Below are 21370 nucleotides of genomic sequence, written 5' to 3'. Positions count from 1 at the left end.
CGTGCAATGAAATAAAACAAAAACATTTGGATCAAGAAAAGCTTTTTCTTAAGTTTGCCATAAGGGATAGGGGTGTACAAAGTTGAAAATATATATATTTTGTAATAATCAAACTAGGTTCTTTTCTGAAATTGCAAAAACCTTGTGTTTTAGAGAATCCGCATAGTAATAAATTCACTTTCCCAAATTACGTCCTGCGACTATTATCTCTCTCAATCAAGTTAACACTGCTTAAAGTCAAGCCACGTACTGTCTGGCAATGACTCACAAGTCCCTCTGATATATGACGGGCAGCAACTTTCACCACATACGCTAACACAGACCTGAACAAGAAATGATGCAGGGACCAAGACATTGAAACCTGTTAACACCATATTTTCTCTTTCCAAAACCCTCTTTCGACAATTACCCGGAATAGCAGTCTTCAGCTGAAGTAGCCCCCGCATGTATCATATATGTCCTTTCGAGAACATGGCTATTTCAAGGCATATTTCCTCACATCATTCGCGAGATTCAGATATCAGTAGAATACAGAGGCTTGCTCTTGACAATATATGACTAAGGATTCAATTAGATTAAGGTATACGAGTTGATACACATTGATAACAACCAGATGCATTAATCAGGAGATGCCACCCACTGTACGCCCTTCAAGATGAAAGATATTCACCTGGCTCATTAGACCACGAGCCGGTAATAAATCCAGACTTCATTTCCTGCTTCTAACATTTATTTACAAAATTGCAGATTATTATCTTAGGCTCCATGTTCTAATTAAAGCCTTTCACCACTTTTCATTTCCTGTCATTACCGTTCAACCTTTCTCTTACCATCTTTAGGTACAACGAGGATCTTTTGAGAGCGGTCGGCGACATGCACCGCTGCTGACTTATCTGCCCTTTAAGGCCAACCCTTGAGACTAAGGCAGGTCACTCCATCTCGTTGGGCGATCCCCGGTAGGATTTAAAACATGTATATTTGGATTGCTGCCGTATAGAACTTAAGCCTGAATTGCTAAAGTATACGTCATCTCAGGAATTAGCTAGATTGTTCATTAGATTAACTGCGCCGTTGGTGTCCGCATGGACATACCCCTAGGACACTTCAATATGTGTTTAATCTATAATGAGACGGCACTGTGATTGTTAGTCTTGATAGCGCTGGATAATCAGACACTTACTGGTGCTTTGGCCTGTGATGTCTGACCGGTTGTCTCCGTCCCTATCACCGGCCTGACACAAAAAGCCGAGCTTGCTATTTTTCATTGCCTGGTTTACGGATCCGCCGACCCAAATTTTCACAATAGTGAAAAAATATTTTGCGAACTATCCGTAAACCAAATCAATAAAAGAAACAACCGAACTGTCCTACACTGTACATTACTGTTGATTATAAGTCCAATGAATGCTAAGATATTAATTATGCGCACATGTAGCTGTGAGGGGCTTGGATATTATAACTAAAGTCAATTGCGATTGGTAAATCCTGAGATCGGGGCGGACAGAAGAACAGGAGCATCTGAAGAGATGGAGTCGCGGGGTAGACCAAAGTGAACAATTCGTTATTAAATACAACATTCAAAGTTAGTGATGCATTAATTCATATATGTAAACGGAAAGTAAGACCACTTTATAATATATATGTGAAAATCGATCACTATTTAGGTATACACAGGCTAAAAACAGATCAGATGTCTTCATAATTAATTCATAGTCTTAGGTTCTCAAGCCAAGCATGTCTAAAATCCATGGGAAAGTATTTCCCGAGTGTATCCGCTGATGGATACACAGTAGTACTTGTTTTATAGTTCCTGTGCATAACATTGCTGTGTTTAGGAACCAACAGTTACATTCAGAGCATGTGAACCGAAGGGGGTTGGTGTTGTGTATATGGCTGTCCAGGTTATATAAAGACTTCAGAGCATGTGAACCGAAGGCGTTGGTGTTGTGTATATGGCTGTCCAGGTTATATAAAGACTTCCATATTGCGTCATTCCTTGACGATTCTGTTTTAGCTTGCGTCAAACGAGACCTTTATCACCACTGGGTGGTTACCACTGGGTTATCAAGTCCTTCTTCTGAACTCTTGGAAAGTGGAAGACTTTCCTTTGAATGAGGCGTCTTCGAAATTCGAACGTTGAGCCAAGCAGCTGAACTGTATTGTCGCTGGCTTTGTATTTTTGCAGCCATTTACAACCCTCATCCACAATAACACAACACAGCCCTTCTATTTTCGTCACATATGCATACATTCTTCCCATCTGCAAAATTATATCTATTCCAGACGCATCGTTTTCATAAATATGATTGCATCTAGCTCATGGTAAATTTTGTTTATAGCACTTTTCCAGTTTCAGATTTCTTAATCGTCTTAATTAAGTAAGATGCACGCCTGAACGTCTTTACAGCAAAGCTCGTCTTAGAAAGTATTAAGATTGTTTCGATCTTGCTCCCGAGACGAGCATGGTTTGTGTCACTGCGTCGGTCTGTTCATCTGCTTCATCTAATGAAGCCTACATGGTGCCCACCACGCTGCCGTAACCCACGTCAGACGGTGCTGGCCACAGACCTCCACAGATCTATAGTAAAACAATTACTTTTCTCCAGTGAATTGAGGGATTGTGAGGCGTAGCCTCTTCATACAAACCGGTATCTCAGCGTATATAAACTTGTCGTAACTTGACAGGAGGTACAATCCCAATTTGAAGCACATATCTCTTCGTCATTGTTACATAACAGTGACATTGAGTGAGTGGTTTGAACATTCCATCCGCAATATTTCAGCCATGTAGCGACGCCGCTACAAAAACGATTCCAGTGTCCACCAAAACATACTTTACACGTATAAACACTACTTAGATAAAATCCGAAGTTTAAATGTATTCAATTTAGATAAAGGCATATTCACTTCGAGAACAAATAATTACCTCAGTCATTTGGTTCCAAAGAGAAGGAACTAGTTTGCTTATTGCGGAAATTTAATTGGAGCTTTCTTGCATAAAATTCAGATCAAGGACTTCAAGCATTATCTGATGTGTTAAGGTATGTATTAAAGATATCGACTTGATTACCTCTCAACTTATTTCATCGAGGTTGCGACATTGTGTTGGAAACATTTAAAGTGAACTCAGCACAGCCTTGGTACAGGAAGGATTTGAAGGTTTTGGAATCTGTTTAAGTGAAGTATTACATCATTCCTAATTATATTTTAGTGTATACCGTTTGTGAAGTATGTCATTGTGTCATGTAAGCCCAGTACAGGTGGATGTGCAGGTTTATATGTGTGAAATTATATGCTGATTTTAATCAATATATTTGTACATAAATAAATGACCTGTGAAAGGTTAGAACTGATCTTCAGCAACTATGTTTGTCGTAAGACTACCGAGATCGTGTGGTCAGGTGCGCTGCCTTGGTTGATGCATGTCATCGTATCCTAATTGCGTAGATCGATGCTCATGTTGTAATCACTGGATTGTCTGGTTTAGACTCAGTTATTTACAGACCGCCGTCATATAGCTGGAATATTGTTGTGTGGGGCGTCAAACAAACAAACAACATAAATAAATAAATAAATAAATAAATAAATACAGTTTGTATCACGTTTTGCACGTGCGGACGGTGACAGGAGGTATTCCACACCACCTTAAGGGACACCGAAACCATATCACCACGAGGTGTCCGCCGTGTGTAGGTCATGTCAACTATTCATGCCTAACACCTACCAGTTTTCACAGACCCCCAAATAAATGACATCGTTTGGGTAGCTAAACCTGTTGTACGGATATGTCACAACAGAAGCGGGAATGACTTCCCAGTCATGTCAAATACAATAAGTTCATCTATCTCAAAAACACTAGTAATGACTCTTTGTTTTGTGGTAGGGCACTACACAGCGCTGTGGACCTTCATGCGACCGTGAGATACCGTGCTATAACCGTATTTGTTCAGTGGTACATCAGCAAACCAGCTCTAAGTAGGGAGACCCGTGAAGATGTCGGGGTAGATTAGGTCTTCAGCAACCCATACTTGCCGTAAAAGGCGAATATGCTTGTTGAAAAAGGCGGCTAACGGGATCGGGTGGTCAGGCTCGCTGACTGGGTTGGTACATCAATTGCCTGGATCGATGCTCATGATGTCAATCACTGGATTTTCTGGTCCAGACACGATTATTTTACAGACCGCCGTCATATAGCTGGAATATTACTGAGTGCGGCGTTAAACAACACACAAACAAATCTAAGTAGTGAGAATGTACACCAAACTCCACATCCCAATTGTGTCATTGCTGGTGTTGGACTCCGATATCACTCCTGATGGATCGGGAGTATTACCTATTCATCACTCTGTAAAACGACATTGCAGCATCCTATAGAATTGACTACTCCAGAACGCAGGAGTGACAAACTGGCTGTTATTTCAGCAGGTATCAACATGCAGTTGAAGGCCCACAGAGAACACATTGCACGGGACATAGAATTATGTCATACGTTGTGGGGGGCCATGTGCATGCTATCAGATATGGGAGTTATGGATTCAGTTTATGTGTGTCAGAATAGACATAATAAATTGTTGATGCCCACGAGAATACCCGTGTACTGTTCGGCTCGCTTACTACAGGGTGAACCGAACACAGAGAAGATGTATAATGTTACACTTGATTTCTCCATGATCAGCTGTCAATGGCCTGAAGAGATTTGAATGCCACATGGACGCTATAACTTTGACGTTTGGGTGAACACAGATATATTTTATGATCAAGCTCCTGCTGGTAATGTGTTTTTATGAGTTAATGAAGTCGTTTTACTTTTTGATGGCATGATGTTGGATACACTTCACATGTGCTCCACATGCAGTCCTGGGCATGATTCCGACCCAACACATCAACTAGCTCCCAGCAGTCTCTGATGACGGGTCTGTATTCTCATTAGCGTGGATAACTAATGCGTTATTCTTTGGCAGACGATACGGAAGATGAAAGATGATAGCTCGAACTGTGTATTGTATTCATGACCTATCTGAAAGAACTGTGTACCTAATATGGCAACAAGGACCTGGTGATTAACTCTTTATATGACAAGAATCCTGTGTACATGGCAAGAATATTGCTGTGCGGTGTCAGGCAACAAGTACTTATATTTTATGGCACTGTTTTGTCGGATAATCATCATAGGTTATTCACTGTCGTGGACGTTATATGTTTACAGACTTGTTTTGACAGCAAGAACCATGGGTTACATACTTAATTTGACAGCAAGAACCATGTATTACATACTTTATTTGACAGCAAGAACCATGTGTTACATACTTTTTTTGACAGCAAGAACCATGTGTTACAGACTTTATTTGACAGCAAAAACCATGTGTTACAGACTTTATTTGACAGCAAGAACCATGTGTTACAGACTTTATTTGACAGCAAGGACCATGTGTTACATACTTTATTTGACACCAAGAACCATGAATTACATACTTTATTTGACAGCAAGAACCATGTGTTACATACTTTATTTGACAGCAAGAACCATGTGTTACAGACTTTATTTGACAGCAAGAACCATGGGTTACATACTTTATTTGACATTTACGTACGTGGCATTTCTGACTACTTTAGACATAATATCCTATGCTAATGATCGATGAAAATGTATTTACTTGATTTGGAACTCCTTTTTCACAACAATTCGTCCAATCCAGATTTAGCTTGACCCAACATTTCTATTTCCTGCTGCTATTCTCCATACGACTTGTATATCCAAACCAGCGTCTGCGAATCACGTACGCCACACACGGTACAGTCAGTCGTCAGTCTCGTGGAGAGTGTTATCTCAAATCCCATTACCGCCCGTCTGTTTAGCGAGACCAAGCTGACTCTACATGTTTGCCGTTCTATCCAATATGTCGTGTTTATTGAGAGCATTAACCTATGATGTGATCTAATCATTTATCGTTATCTCCTCTGTGGTGGGTGATTAGTCATGATTAGCACACCAGGAGGATCCTCCGCTAGAATCGTCTTATTGGGTTATAGTGTTGTAGTTGCGGCCAGCATATCTTTGTACCTTACACTTCTGTATGGTGTAGTGAGTAAGTTTGGTGTAATGCCGATTGAAGGGTATTTTAGTTATAGCACGGCGTTCATGACAACCGGAAGTGCTGCAGATCTTGCACGTTCGCCAATTTGGTGAAACCTACTAGCACTGGTATGGTTCTGACAAACCACAAAAAATCATAGCTAATCAAGGAGTCGGACATAAGGTCATATGTTAATGGCACGTCTAAAGGTAGCGAACGGCGAATTGCGGCGCTCAGACGACTTGGCCACCTGTTCATATCTACAAATTGTAATTTTTTTTTAATTGACAGCTCTAATTATCTATGAACTCGCTGGGCCGAAGATTACAACTTACTTTGAGTCAATATGACGTCACTTCTGGAAATGCATGAAGAAGAATATTTCAATTATTCGAGCTAGAAGAATGAGCATAAAAAACAAATATAGTAAGTGGCAGTATATTGAAGGATGGAATTTACCATGTTCAGGGTGGTCCTTTTTAAATAATTTAAAAGAAATCGTAATATTTTAGTGGACTTAAACGATAAAACCATTCTTTAAGGCGTAACCAATAGTAGATAGCGGGACAATTGTAAAACTGTGAAATGATCCAATTTATTGGTTGTTGGACATTTCATCGATCAAAATGAGCGAGCAAGTGGGGTTTAACGCCGCTTTGAAAAGTTTCCATAAATCAAAATGAGCCTTATGAGTGAATAAAAGTTCATCTTTAACAAGCGGAATGTTATGATTTGCATTGAATGTTACATGAGGCACATATTATAAGGAATTGACTATTTTATCTCAATCTCAGGAGGAACCGTGTCGCATGGTTCAACACTGAACCTACAGTTACTCTTCTACTCTGTTACCATTTCCTCTAAATACCGACACGCGTTAGAATCCCCAGCAAATGTGCTGGTCGTAAACAGCGAACAGATGGATTGTAGTCAGACATTGTACCCCAACGGCGTAGATCGTTACTCGCAATATCGATCATTGGATTGTCCGGTCGAGACTCAGTTATTTACAGACCACGCTCATACAGCTGGTATAATGTTGTGCGCGGAGTTAAACAACAGACAAACAACATAATAGTGACAGGCTAAATCAATAAACGGTTATGGCGTTTATAGTTTATAAGTCATAGATCCACCGCATACCTGCACAAACAAAGGGTTCTCTCTCTTGTGTCTGGTTTCCAAGGTAACTGTTTCAATAATGGATGCGGTTGACATTTTGTGACTTATGTACATTCATCACATATGGCTGTCTCTTCCTTTGACAAACAGTTTAATGATACAGTCAAAATATTTAAGTGATACAGCAATTATTTTCTTGGAAGCAAAAAGCAGGATGTAAATTAACACTTCGGGAAAATATCAGATATACAGTAATTCTTTCAAGATAAATCAACAAAATACAATTGTATTTTCATGTTCCATAACGCCCTTATCCAAGTGGGTACACGAGGTACAAATTATAGGTATACCTGAGTGCAGGTACCTTCGGCACCAAACTGAAATCAACAGTTACCGTGGCATGGAATAAATGATACTAGCATATAAGAATTTCCCTGGAGCGGGGGTGAGTAATTATCGTCTGAATTAGGCAATACAATTTCTGCATTTCCTGACAAACGACAATAACTATTCCATAACCTCCTTCCTCCTATGCCATATTGGCGCTACATCTATTGTAAATCTGTGCTTAGGTTTGGGAGATATGACATTCAACGTGCTAAGGTAGCTTTGATATTTGCCCATCTTAGCTACCGAATCAATGTTCTTGTTTTTTTTCTAAAATATCCCGTTGATTTTAAAACAGCCAGTCCAGACCTACACAGTTATGAATTCAGGTGTAGTACTTCCGTCCAAAATGTCTCCTGACCTGACTGCGGGTTGCTTCACAACTGCCTTGTACAAATAATTGATTCAAAACGACGAGGTTACCAGGCCTCAAGTCAGCAAACATGGCGGCATTGTTGAGAAAACACTAGATAAACTCCTTCGTTAAAACCCGCACAATCTGGAATAGAGAGACCCTGGGGTTTCTCTACCCTGAAATTATTGATAGCCGTGAAAACATTCAACAGCACAGTTTAGATATCCCCAGTTTTAATTAAACACATTATTTTAACTTTTCATGGACAAATATCTAAACTATACAGCTCATGCCGTCCTCTGCTGTGACACGAGGCGACAGAACATCGGGGGCGCGGCCGTGTAGACTACGCTACCAACTCTTGTCAGGTGCAATTCCCCAAGGTCTTCCACGAGAGAGCACCCTGTGCGCGCTCTATTGCTGGGCAACAACCGAGATGAAGTCCTCTATTCAAATTAATTATTTGGTATGTTGTTACAATGATGACTTAAAGCAATATAAACTAGGTAAAGTTAATGACCGAATATCAGTTCAGCAGAGCAATTTAGACCATTTGTTTGCATGCGTTGTGGGTTTACAGTGACAAAACAGCTGTACGTCCTTGAACAGTGCTGTACGTCTCGAAATGCTTGACGGAGTTTTATGGTAAAGGGATGAGTATGATAATGTCATAGTGACTGGAGCCTGAGAAAACGCTGCAGTAGCAGTCCCCAAGTGAGAGTGATGCTGTAACCGCACCGTGTGGCCCCCAGCACGTCCACTACATGCAAAGACAAAGCACCTATTTAGATTAGCTTGAGTGGAGCCCACTCATAAATTCGTCGCTGTGCAACTTCAACACATCCGTGTCCATCTGTGTGAGATCATCGCGATGCACAACATACGTGTCACATGAGCCACACATCCTGGTTAGTTCCGACTGCTTGCACATGGAACCTGGACCTGACGGTGATACTGTGCAACTTTATATACACATTTGATGTAATTTTAACCTCAATGCACATCGTCAACAAAACCTTCCACGCTTTACAGAGTATCTGCTGACTATATAATTCAGTTTCCAGTAGGGAGACAGCCCTATCATGACTGCGCCAGAAAGGTAGAAGGTCTTCCTCAGACAAATGTGTTATCGTAAAATTCCCGCAGTGGTGACAAGTAGGCAAATTGCAGACCGAAATTTAAACCTAATAAAACGTGTGTGGGACCGAGCGTGCCCGGGTTATCAAATCCTATATTCCTCGCTACAAGGCAATCCATTCGGAAGAATACGTTTGCTACAAATGGATTATATCTGGCTCGGAGGCAGGAGCTTCTCAGACTTGATGAAAACGTAATCTGGTTAGGTTGTGGAAAAGTAAATACAGGATTCTTTCTTACTTCCTATGACATATCTTTGTTTGGCTACAGATTTACCCTCAGCGCTTCGGAAATGTAATCTTCCGTTACTATATCACATTGCCATTGTTAGTATTCTGATTTAATCTGTTAGTTACAATACGACCAAACTTCCTTCAACCCCAGAATGACGTCAGACTGCGATTCTCTCTACAGACGAAAACTTCAGGGGAAAATAAATGCAGGCAAGTTGCAGATCATGTAAGTAGGGAGCTATTGTGAGATGAGATAAAATACCACCCCATCTGCAGTGTGGGTCAATCCTGAGTTTATTTAGATTGGAATACGTAACATCAAGCTTGTTCTTTTCTACTCTTCTGCTTATGTGTAGCTGACTAATTTAGCCCCCGTGAAGATCTTGTTGGAATAGGTCTTCAGCAACCAATGCTTGTGGTAAGAGGCGACTGACGGGATCGGGTGGTCAGGCTCGCCGACCTGGTTGATGCATGTTATCGTATCCCAAGTGATTGGATCGATGTTCATGATGTCAATCACTGGATTGTCTGGTCCAGACTCCAGATTATTAACAGACCGCCATCATATATGGAATATTGATGAGTGCGGTGTTAAGCCACATACAAAGAAAGAGCAGAGAGCGACAAATGTCGTTTTGTCTTAGTTATATGATCATATAATTCTAGTTGTCGTGGACCGGTAGATCTGTCGTTTCAGTACAACTGGTTTAACTTAGCACTATGGATTCCCTTCTCATCGTTATGTCCTGAATAATATATTTTATCATGAATATTGTATTAAACTAGTTATGTTGATGTGGAACTCAGTGCTGGGAACAGTGATTATTTTTTAGTATAAAAAGGACATCTTGATATTTAATAAACGTATGATACCATATCATGTATGTGTTATACCTGCATGTTTGAGTTGTCATAAAAAGTTTAATGGATGAAGGATTGGGTTTTACTCCACCTTCAGCAACATTCCAGCAGCATCACAACAGGAGACAACACACATTGTCCCCATGTGGGAATTCAAACTCGGGCCTTCAGCGTGACGAGCGAACGCTTCAACAACGAGCCTGCCCCACCCTCCCTATAGTTTAATGACCATGACTATTACGAATTCTTTGTTTCACTGGAAATAAAAGCCTCCAGTTCATTAATAGTGAATGTTTCAATACAGTACAGTAGTTAATTATTAATTCACAACTGTATACCTTATTCCATATTGATGACATGATGGCCCCATGAGTTTGTGCTTTACTCATCACAGACTCACGTCGTATCCTTCAAGAGCAATGTATCTCATTTTAAATGTTTTGGATATCGGGTTGTTAATTTTTTTATTATATTATAACTTTATCCTTCATCACACGTATTGTATATCTCACGCATAATGTATTGTGATCATAGTACTCATAGATAAGTATTGTATAACCTAGGCTAAATACAGTAAACTTGATCATTTATATTTTATGTATGTCTCATACTCTATGCTTTGGTTGTATGACACGTAGTATTTACTATCTCATCAGAAATACCGTACACCCGCATACTAAAGTGTATGCTGAGTAGATGTCGTATACAAAATACCAAGTATTCAATGTTTCTGTTACAAAGTATTCAATGTTTCTGTTACCAAGTATTCAATGTTTCTCTGTTACAAAATATTCAAGTATTCGTATGATAAGTTGAACTTTTCTGACATCTTTACCTTTCACTAATATGCATTCTCTGTCTTACACTAATGTTCCGCACAGTTTTCACTTCATCTGATGCTAATGTTCGACACTCCTATGTATGCCAGTTACTGCATGGTGTCGTATGTGCAGGCCGAGCACAAGGGCATCTCTCTGACTGACACACGTGTTATGACGTCAGGGACATGAGAGCACCTGAAACTGCGTGGGAGGATTTGCCAATGATGCGCTGGGAGTCAGCAGTGTTGAATAAACCATGGGACTGTTGCAGGTACACTAACAATCAATCGAAACATGTTACTGTCAATGAAAGTGTGCAGTCATTCACGTGATTCAGTTTGGCACTTCAAATGAATTCGATCAAACATATGGTTTTGGAAGCTGTGCAGAACGGGATTGAGTCTATATCGACACAAAGACGATTAATACGGGACTATCTAGCCCTTTGGGACATAAGGCGACGCTTTGATGTAGGACCAATTAATACCGACTTCATTTTTGACTCGATACCAGAGGACATCCTGCATAACGTCCCCACAGCTGGCGATGCAGCTTGGGTCAAACTAATGTCACATATTTAAGTTTGATACCAGCAATTTAAAAAAAAATATATCGGTCGATGTCATATCTGAGAATGAGGTCAATAACTAAGGGTTTTCATACCTTGGCAATACTCAAAACCGCGGGCCCCCAAACCTCCCTGTAGGGCCTTGTTCAAGTCTCTCGAGATCACGGAAATGAAAATGAAAGGGTCCTTGATTATCTCCCCTTGGACACACTGGGCGCCCGCCTGAAGAAACATGGCGTCAATTAGAAGTCCTTTGCCACCACATATCCCAGGGCAATGGGATGGGGTCGAAATCATTGACAAAACAAGGTAAAATACATTAATACTTCATTTAATCCAAATCAGGATGTCATTGAGACCAGAGTTTTGTGGTAATCAATGATTGGAAATATCATAACAGTTCCTGTATATAGATTGAAACGATGAATTCAATAAGAAATTCTAACGTCTTTTACATTACTCAAGTACATGAGAGATTGGCACTATCATTGCAAAGTTAGGCTTCAGGGAAGTATTTCATTTCATTATTGAGATATGTACGTAAAAAATCCGTATCATATATTATCAATTACAGTTTTACAATGGAGGATTGATGTTTAAGAAACAACCAACGTGCCAGCATCGTTATCATGGAATACTTCAATAGCATCTGCCTTCTTAGTTTACAGTCTCCTTATTCCTTTAACCGATTAAGGTGGTTGATATATTACACGTGCATATTTTTTGTCGTGACTTGTTTGTAGTAACTAAGGGGAAATAACGGTTGACATAAGGCTGCAGATGCTAGTGTTTATATGCGTTAATGACCTACCTTGTTTCAGTGTACACGATGTATGCTGATTCGTGTCAACTAACAAATGGTTTAATTAATAACAGACAGATCTGTGACATTTTAAAAGTGGCCGAAAACGACACTAGGACTCCTTTTGGTCCACAGAAATACAGGAATATGGGTACACGTGCCGTTATTTCGAACACCTGGCGGCAATTGTACCATGAGCAAGTCCGTGAACCAAGATTAATTTTTAAATATATGTTTATGCTTTAGTACCTTCACTACATGTCAATACATTTCCTGAAAAATAAGATTGATCAAAAGGCTTGCTCAGGTAAGAATAGTAGACTTTAGTATTGTATCGGCTTCAAAACATGCACGTGTCGGAAAGAAAAATGTTGTTATTGGTATTGTGAACACTACTAAGTGTTAGTACTTATCACATCATCATCATCAGCAGCTCATGACCCTTGCCCCCTCTACACGCAGCCCAGACAGCGAACGGGACTTTTCCAAGGATGAGCTGCCTAGTCAAACCAACCCAAAAGATTTAGGAGAATGTGAAGGCTTCCTAACATTGGAAAGTATAAAACCTAAGGCTCCGAGAACAATAAAAATAGAAATCATTATTATTATTTTTTAATTATAAAACAAATAATGATAATAATAATCATCATCATCATCATCATCACATCTTCATTATAATCACTATTATGAAAATAATAAAACACAGAAAGATTGGTGATCTTCAAATTGTAGATAATGAGATCAGGCAGCCGTAGGGACATCTTTTTACAAGTTCATGTATTGCTACCATGTCCCTTGTGGCTGATTAACACGATCCACGCAGCGACGACATAGACCGCGGCACTAACACACATCATAATCATCTTCACTGTGAAATATACCCTGAAAATTGAGGCTATCCTATTAACTATGCTTTGGCTGCACTAAAATATAACTAGTTCACAGCTTAGAACATTAACATGTTGCTAAGAAGTAAAGCTTCTGGATTCAATCGAGCTCTGGAAGCCGCCTTAGAGACCATCAGAGATTGTTTGACAGGATTAGATCTTTTCCATCTTAACAACTCAGCATCTGGGGTGTTGTTCTTGGCTTCCACATACACGCCCGGGAGCACTGACTTGACACGGCTCGTTGTCCACTACAATCCATAGCAATGTTCATTGGCTTTGTCGCTTGCTGAATGGCTAATATACTTAATAGGTCCGAGCAATATGTGTTTGTGAATACTGCAATTGTCTCAGTTGGGAAAGACCTGTGATTGAGTTACTGCACTAACCCTGACTAACAAAAGTAATTAGTTCACAGCTTAGCAATAAGCTATACAAATGTATCCTGCGGTTTTCATTTATTTTTTCCCTGGGAAAAAATAGGAATATGTTCTATATGAAATTTCTTATTTTGATGATGGAATTTCAAGAAACATCTTTCTTTCGTTTGGATGCTTGACGGATTGTGCGTAAACTGACATTCATAGCGATCTGGCAGAACGAAATGAGATTCATGTTTACATAATTCACCGCGTTGCAGGAGTGGCTTTTTATGACGTCATACTTGACATGCCACTTCTAATATCACCGTGCTATGACGTCACGTGTATGTATATGATTTCAACACAGGCAAAATCTCAATTATCAAAGATATCGGCCTTTCTTTTGTACGACTGTTAATGCAGCTATAAATAGAACACAAGAGGTATCTTCATACATTCTAACTTCATGCAAAGGTTTTCAATTTATAACTGATGTGATAGCGATTTCTTCCTTAGATAACTAATTAGGTTCGCCGTACACAATCAATGCCCTGTAGAAACCAGTATATGGTATTACTGGGATTGGCTGGGGTTTCGTTTAGAAGATATTTTAATAAATATTTTATTCTAAAAAACGCATTTTGTGTGTGTTGACTATTACTTTTATTTTCCACAGTCTGGAATTTTTTCAAGACTTTTCGGGGAAATATGTATTTTTCGATACAACCCCTTGACACTGGTCAAAAACTCGACATGTTTGACGTCACACCGGGTATTTACCAGAAGGCACGCAGCGTAACTATTCTTAAATTGGCGATCGAAAAGGTTCTAAATCGGTCAGGATCAGATCCACAAAGCAAATGTGAATGTTGTTTAATGCTCCATCATGTACGATTCCAGACATCTAAAGGCGATATTCGAGGCACGGCCGCACAAACCAGTGACGGCAAATATGAGCAACGGCCTACGTCATCGGGAAAGTTGTTCTCCTGAACCTCATTCCAGTCGGCTCTTACACATAACTGAAATATACCGGGGGCCCACTTTGCTCCCAACTGTCACTTTTCGCAAAGCACACTTTGCTCGACGACTATCGTAAGTCTCTGCTGAAGTAATCATTTAGTTGGGATCACTTCGTATGAACGGCCTCCATGAATGATATGTGTGTATAATCTGCGAATGGGCAGTTGAAGTCCTCTGGTCCATCTATTCCTTGTATTTGGTTATTATACTTCAACACTTCCATGGGGAAATACATCATTAGAAGTTCGATAGACATGTTTTGATTTGGGGGAAACCACAAATACAAAACTATTTTCAATATCACTAGATACGTTAGTTTGATTGAGAAATAGGAAGCAAGCTACGTGTAGAAGGGCCTAAAACAGTCCCCCAGATTGTAACCGTTTCAATTTTTTATGTTGTCTTTTATACCCCAGATAAGTAAGGACGAGACACTTAGTTATGTCCCATGGCGATACACTGTTCGTATCAGCCTGACTATGCCGCAGTTAAACCGTTTCACAAATACAACAAACCAAAAAGACTAAAGACAAAATCGATGAATAATGTAGTCTCAAAACGCCAACACGTTCATGCGGTTGATTGGTGTCCACAAAGACGTGGAAGTCGAGAAAAGTATCTTCTGTAGCTGCAGACCCAGAAACTGTGTCAGCCGCCCAACATCACAAACGCAAAGGCAAATGCTGTAATCGTCAAAATGTCTTGTTTAATATTTCGATTCTTCTGGTGGCAATGTAGGTAATTATAAATCTGGAGGATGACGAAGGCGCCATCCCTATTTGTTGTTGTTGGCGATGACGTCAGAGTGTGTCACGCTACATTGTCTTCAGAGGCGTTAGGTGTATTGTAGGTTTTTGAAACGTAAGAACCTCATGCATTTTTTAATACTTTTTTGGCTTCGGTTTTTGTGTTCGTCTTATCTCTTACAGCAATATGTTGACTGATGTATAAATGATATACAGCAACATGATAGCAGGGACTGCTTGTTCAGTTTGGCATCATAAGAGTAATGAGAAGTTGTCAGTGACTGAGGAGACTATTCACCAAGCCCTTGAAGTCATCAGCACATTGCTCCAGAGATGTTGTGGTTCCTTTAATAACAACGTTTGTGATTTATAGTGAACTGTTTAATCTGGTAAACTAACTTACATAGGCTGGGCAGTTGTTATGTACAGTGATATAGTCTAACAGGTCGGGTTGAGGTGAGTCATGACACAGCACGCACGACGTTCCGGTGGGACGTAACCATGCACTACAAACAACAACTGCGCACCCTTCCACGAACACTGTACATCGCACACCTTTACACGGATCGACACATGACTGTAGTGTAGCCGATGCGAAGCCCATTCAGGCTGGAACATCGTTAATAGCGAGTAAAACCATCTTCATCCACTAAAGGGGCTAGCACAGGTACAAAACATTGAGAACACCGAACATTATTTTACGTAATGTCGTCCAATTGTCCATCCCCTTGACTCATGCAATGTGTCAGACGGGATATCATTTATGTGAAGAAAATGGTGGCGCGCTGATAAAATGATCGAAAATTCCCGATATATCCGAGGAAACAGAGAGCTATCAGAAACAAATTCCGCGGAGCGAGAAAAACCTGCTGGGTCTGGGTTATCTCAAACACCCTCTCCCTCTCTCTCCTATATATTACATCGTGTTCACCGCTGTCTTGTCATTGGGTTTTGTTCATTTCCTTTTCGAGAAATATAGTATTTACGCGTTTCTATGCACTTTGATATTTAAGGTACCGTTAAGTAGTCTAAACTACAATACATTTAAGAAACGTGAAGTGGGCTAGTTTTAGGGCATTCATCACCGTTTACCATTTTTTGACATTTTCTTAACTTAATTATTAAAACAACAGATATGATGTGAGCACTATAATTCATGTAATGTAATGTTATTCAGTCTGGTACTATTTCCAGCATTTGAATCTAATTTTACAAATAGCTTTCAAACTAATTGTTCGCACTTGTGTGTGCATTCACCAGAGCATACAGTTTGTTTCTGAACAGGGAAACCAAATTTCGTCCAGCCACTTGTCAATTATCCTTAGCAGTATTATTTGACTGCATCACACCTAGATTGGTTCTTTTGTTGAGTCGTTCTCCGCGGGATACAACGGAGTGGGTGGTTGTATGGATGTTGTATAGAAATACATGGAATACCATTTAGTGGCGTTTTCCTGCAATAACTCTTCAAGGATTAGAGTGTTAATAAATGATAATTACAACACCAGCAATTGTAATATGAGAACGTCAGATATACCATTGTAGTATAGAATACAAGGCAGACAAACAACATGAGCACTCGAGACTAGTAGGCACGCCTACACCCAGATCATTCAGCACTGTAAACATTGGAACAGCTGAAATAGCACAAATGCACAAAATACAAGTACTCGAAAAATACAGATAAAGAAGAATTTTTTCATACATCGTCCCAGAAATATGTCAAGTGTAGTGGAATCCATGTGTACGCATATACAGCTATATACAGATTGGTATGCGCGACAGTAGACTACAAAACAGGCTCATCGCCAGCTTTTGCCAGAGTCAGGTTGGCGTAATTTGATGTCCTTGAAATCTTTGTGCGTTCTGGCGGACTTCATTTGAAACAAACTTGCAGGCGAGGGCGTCAATAATTACTACTGTGAGTAGGATACAGGGCTTGACACCCGAGTAGCTGCGGCATTGCTATAAGCTGTTACAATACAGGGCGGAAGCTGGGTCAGAGAAGGACATAAAGGAAGTCTTGTAATACTGCACTGGAAGTCAATGGACAAACCTGATGAGCATTTTTTTAAAAGATTTGTTCTGATGTTGCTAGGGGTACAGATGACACTCTCGATCGCACTTTCATCCAGTTCGATTGAAATAATTGTGATTTACTGTCACAAATAAAGGATTTTAATATATCTGGAAGATATGCTGCTTTTAACACAAGTTCCACGGACCTAATAAACAATGTGGATGTTGCCTTGTGAGATCCTTGTCTGTGTCTCATCAGGAGCACTGTATGTGGTGGTGTCATTGGTTTCTGTAGTTCAAATGAGATGCTTTCAGTAGCTTAACCAGTCTGACTGTCTAAACGGATTCAGTCAGACAAATGATTTTAATATGTTTCGGTAACGGGGATCGAAATAGATTCTGTCAGGGTGGTTTAATGGCCGTTTGTTAGTAGACTGAAATGCTAGTGTCGTGAGGAAGTTCTCTACAGAACCCAACGGCAACTTTGCAAATGCCTGCAAATCCCCAAACCAAACATCTAGTGTTAGCCAAGCCTGCCACCAGACCGCAAACCTAACACGAACATGGCCAATCTCGTCGTCACCTCTCTTGTCTCCCAATTCGCCTCCTGTCCAATTTCCACTCTTCGTCAATAGCAAATAATCCCTATCAGGATTTTGGCTAGACTTCTTAATTTTGCCGTCGGATAAAGCTAGTTTATGTGACGGCTTTGCTTAAGGCAATGTTTGAATGCTTTCGTAACACCGAGAAACTAGTAAGCTACGACATTCCACTTACTTAAAAAGTTGCCAGTACAAGAAACAACTTGATGACTCTGGGTGGTTAGAAACGTTTACTTGAATCATCAGAATCCAATGCTTATTGTTTGAAACAATATACACAACTGTGTGTATTCTGTCATTAACATTAACCTCATTGACTCTTGACATAGCGTCCAGGTCCCACGTACAAGAAACCTTCGCAAATAAATGACTATTCAAGAAAACAGAAACACGTACCATTCAATTCTTTTACATTCAATGAGTTACTGTTAGTGTGTTTGGTTCTTCCGCGTGCAGCAGCCCCAACTGGTTCCTAAAGACGTGGCAATGTTCCAAAAACCGTCAAATAATGTTAAAAGATTAAAATGGCCTTCTCCACCGTCCTTCCCAGAGGGATTCCACAAGTTCCAGCCACATCTAAGTTTCCAGGCATTCACATTTCAAAGGCATTCGGTCAAAAAGTGTACTTTAAAATTAAATTGTGAGATTGAGTTGACAGTACCAGGAACCCTTATCGGGTTTGATCTAGGGGCGACAGTGGTGGGGGGAAGAGAGGCATCAGGTAACTGATGTTGACCAAGAGAAGTGGAGGAGCAGTGATGGCTTAATGATATCTCTGACAGTCAGTGATCGTCGAGGGGGCATGGCGGTCAAAAAACATTTCAGGATTTTCAAAGACAGTTCAAGATAGGCGAGCCTATATAATGCAGGTTTGTCAAGCATAGGAATACGTTTAAAAATATTAATGTGTGAAAATATTTATTTTGTTTTTGAGATTGTAATTATTTGTGTGTGTGTGTGACTGTGATAGCACAGGCGCCTTAGACTATTGGACTGCATTGACCTCGGGTCGGTAGGGGCTTAACCACTTTGAGTAAAACAAAAATTATTAATCTGTCGAAAAACGAAAGGTGGTCTGAAAATGTATTTCAGGAAACAGTCTAAAAATGGGAATCAGGAATTATGTAAAGCAATCATACATTGAGTTACACCCATCTACAGTAACTCCAAAGAAATATATCCAGAAAAATAGATTTACAACTTGTTTATAACCTGTGTTTCACTACTTATGTCTCTACACGTTTCCGGGATAGGAAATATCAACGTAGATAGTATTAACTGAACATGTATAATGGAGGCGCGTCGCGGCAAAGCACAAATATTCATTTCAATCTGTTTCTACTGAAATTAAATAAATTATCAGTCCATGGTGCGTTCAGTCAGATCAGATGAGAACTAATTTCAGTTTGGGTTTTTACGAAAATGTGCTTACAATCTTTATTTAGACTATTAAAGTTAAACTATTTTGCAAGGTTATCCTTTAATGTGGGTTAGAATGGCAGTACCATATTGATATATACATTACAGAAAATGCTGCCATGACATCGGCAAATGTTAGAATAAATAGATTATCTCTCTCACCGATTGAAAATGCTAAGACATTGAATATCGAAACAACAGACAATTTAAAAATACATAATTTAGAGAGTCGCAGTTAAAGAATCCGGATCCGCTACAGAACAGTTGCTGGCTGTTGTAGTGTGGTTCTAGTATTGATTCCATGTCTTGTCTAGATCATAAGTTACATACCATGTGTGGTAGTGACGGGTATACTTTGCAGAATTCATTTATGCAATAAATTTGGTGAAGTTTACAACGTGTGTTTTTAACAAATGTAGTATGTTTGTATTTTGTCATCTTAAGGGTTACTTTACACATATGCGAGAAATGAGATAACAAAAAATAATAGATATAACTATTTCCGCTTTTCAGTTTAATTCCATTTTGTGACAAATCCTACAAACGCAACACCCTTCTTTCCAGATGAAGTACAAAATGTAATATTGATACAACCCCCAAAACAAGTTCAAAGAACCTACCTCTACTCGAGTGTTGATAAAACGCACCGTCATTAAAATAATGATTTGAAAAGCATCTTAAATACCTCTCTTACATGTATATAAACATCCTAAGAAGTTCACAACATGCTGAGTTCTTTGACTGTCCGAAACATTCACAGTTCAATAAAATTTCATTTACAAAATTATACTTCATACCGATGTCACCTTGCTCCCACGACAGTCACAGAAATTCCTTTCTGTGTCTTAACTTGGCTGTCTGTACAAGTAAAGTTGACTTACCTATCACTGTTAGACCCGGTACTCCTTGCTGGATGCGAAAAGCTTTTCTGGGGGGCCTTCTGGTGGCTTCAAGCGCTCGCTCCTTCCTCAACACAAATGAACGCAACACAATCAGCCGTCGCTTTTGTAGATCGGTGTGGAGACGCATAAATATGTAATCAGTCTACCTACTTACTATTGCACGTGCAGGCTCTGTATACAAGGCAAGGGGCGGAGCATGTATGCGCGCGCAGCTCTCTGAACGACAGCAGAGAACCCTCTTCACGCCAGGCTATTGATTTGACGGTGAACCGTGCAATTACCAGGAGTGGAGGGAGCGCACAACGGAAGTCAACGGCGAAACGCATTCAAGGGAGGGGACGCTGTGTGGGCGGACATCGAGGAATGCGAATCAAGAGTATTGGATAAATTAATAAATATGATGGTTTATTTTGTTTAGCCTGTAAGATCACCAGAAAAGCTTCTGACATATTGAGTAGCTCACGAGCCCAAGTTGTGTGGGCCTGAAAGATTGTTTGATAAAAACCTTTCCCAAATTAGCATCAAAAAGAAGTAAAACAAGGGTTAAGGTTTGCCGAAGAAAGCACCTTGAAGATTGTGTCAACACTATTTGAAATATTGTCCGCCTGACGAGGTGTGGTGTTTATCCCAGAAGCACACGGGATAGATATAAGTGCCTAACTTGGCAGGCTCGGATTTCTTCACACAGCATTCATGACCTTTTCAACTATTAAGTACCGGATTTGGGAGAGTTCAACAAAACATTGGATTTTACAACCACCATCAGATGCAAAAAACAAACTAAATAAAAATAGGCAACTAAAAGGAACGACAGTGCTATAGCAGAACTGAAATTATTAACGATTTTAAGAAGTTAAATTATTTATTGAGGAATTTTTTTTATACATGTTGGAACCATACACATCACGATTGGGAGCCATGGAGCAGGAAATGGTCTCTGTAATCCAAGCTATTTCTACTGCGAACAGGAGACATTCATCGCTCTCTATTTCCTCTTCTTCGCTTCTTAACACCAAAAGCCCCCACTTAGATATAAGACCCTCTAATATC

The 21370-nt window shown here is 39.9% G+C and overlaps 1 protein-coding gene across 2 annotated transcripts in view; it reads right to left on the bottom strand.

The window, feature by feature from the left end:
* Positions 1-20467, bottom strand: part of LOC139473374 (uncharacterized) — a 31323-nt gene extending 10856 nt beyond the window's left edge. Inside the window, exon 1 of one of the 2 annotated variants that reach the window (XM_071255927.1) lies at positions 20300-20467. The gene's annotated coding sequence lies outside the window, so the exon portion shown is untranslated. The remainder of the gene's footprint in view (positions 1-20299) is intronic. The other variant, XM_071255926.1, reaches the window with a different exon arrangement.
* Between the last annotated feature and the right edge of the window lie 903 nt (positions 20468-21370).

Source organism: Haliotis cracherodii, unplaced genomic scaffold (assembly GCF_022045235.1).
Source record: "Haliotis cracherodii isolate W230 unplaced genomic scaffold, xgHalCrac1.p SCAF_28, whole genome shotgun sequence".
In the NCBI taxonomy this organism is placed as follows: domain Eukaryota; kingdom Metazoa; phylum Mollusca; class Gastropoda; order Lepetellida; family Haliotidae; genus Haliotis; species Haliotis cracherodii.
This window is presented reverse-complemented; position numbering and strand designations above follow the sequence as displayed.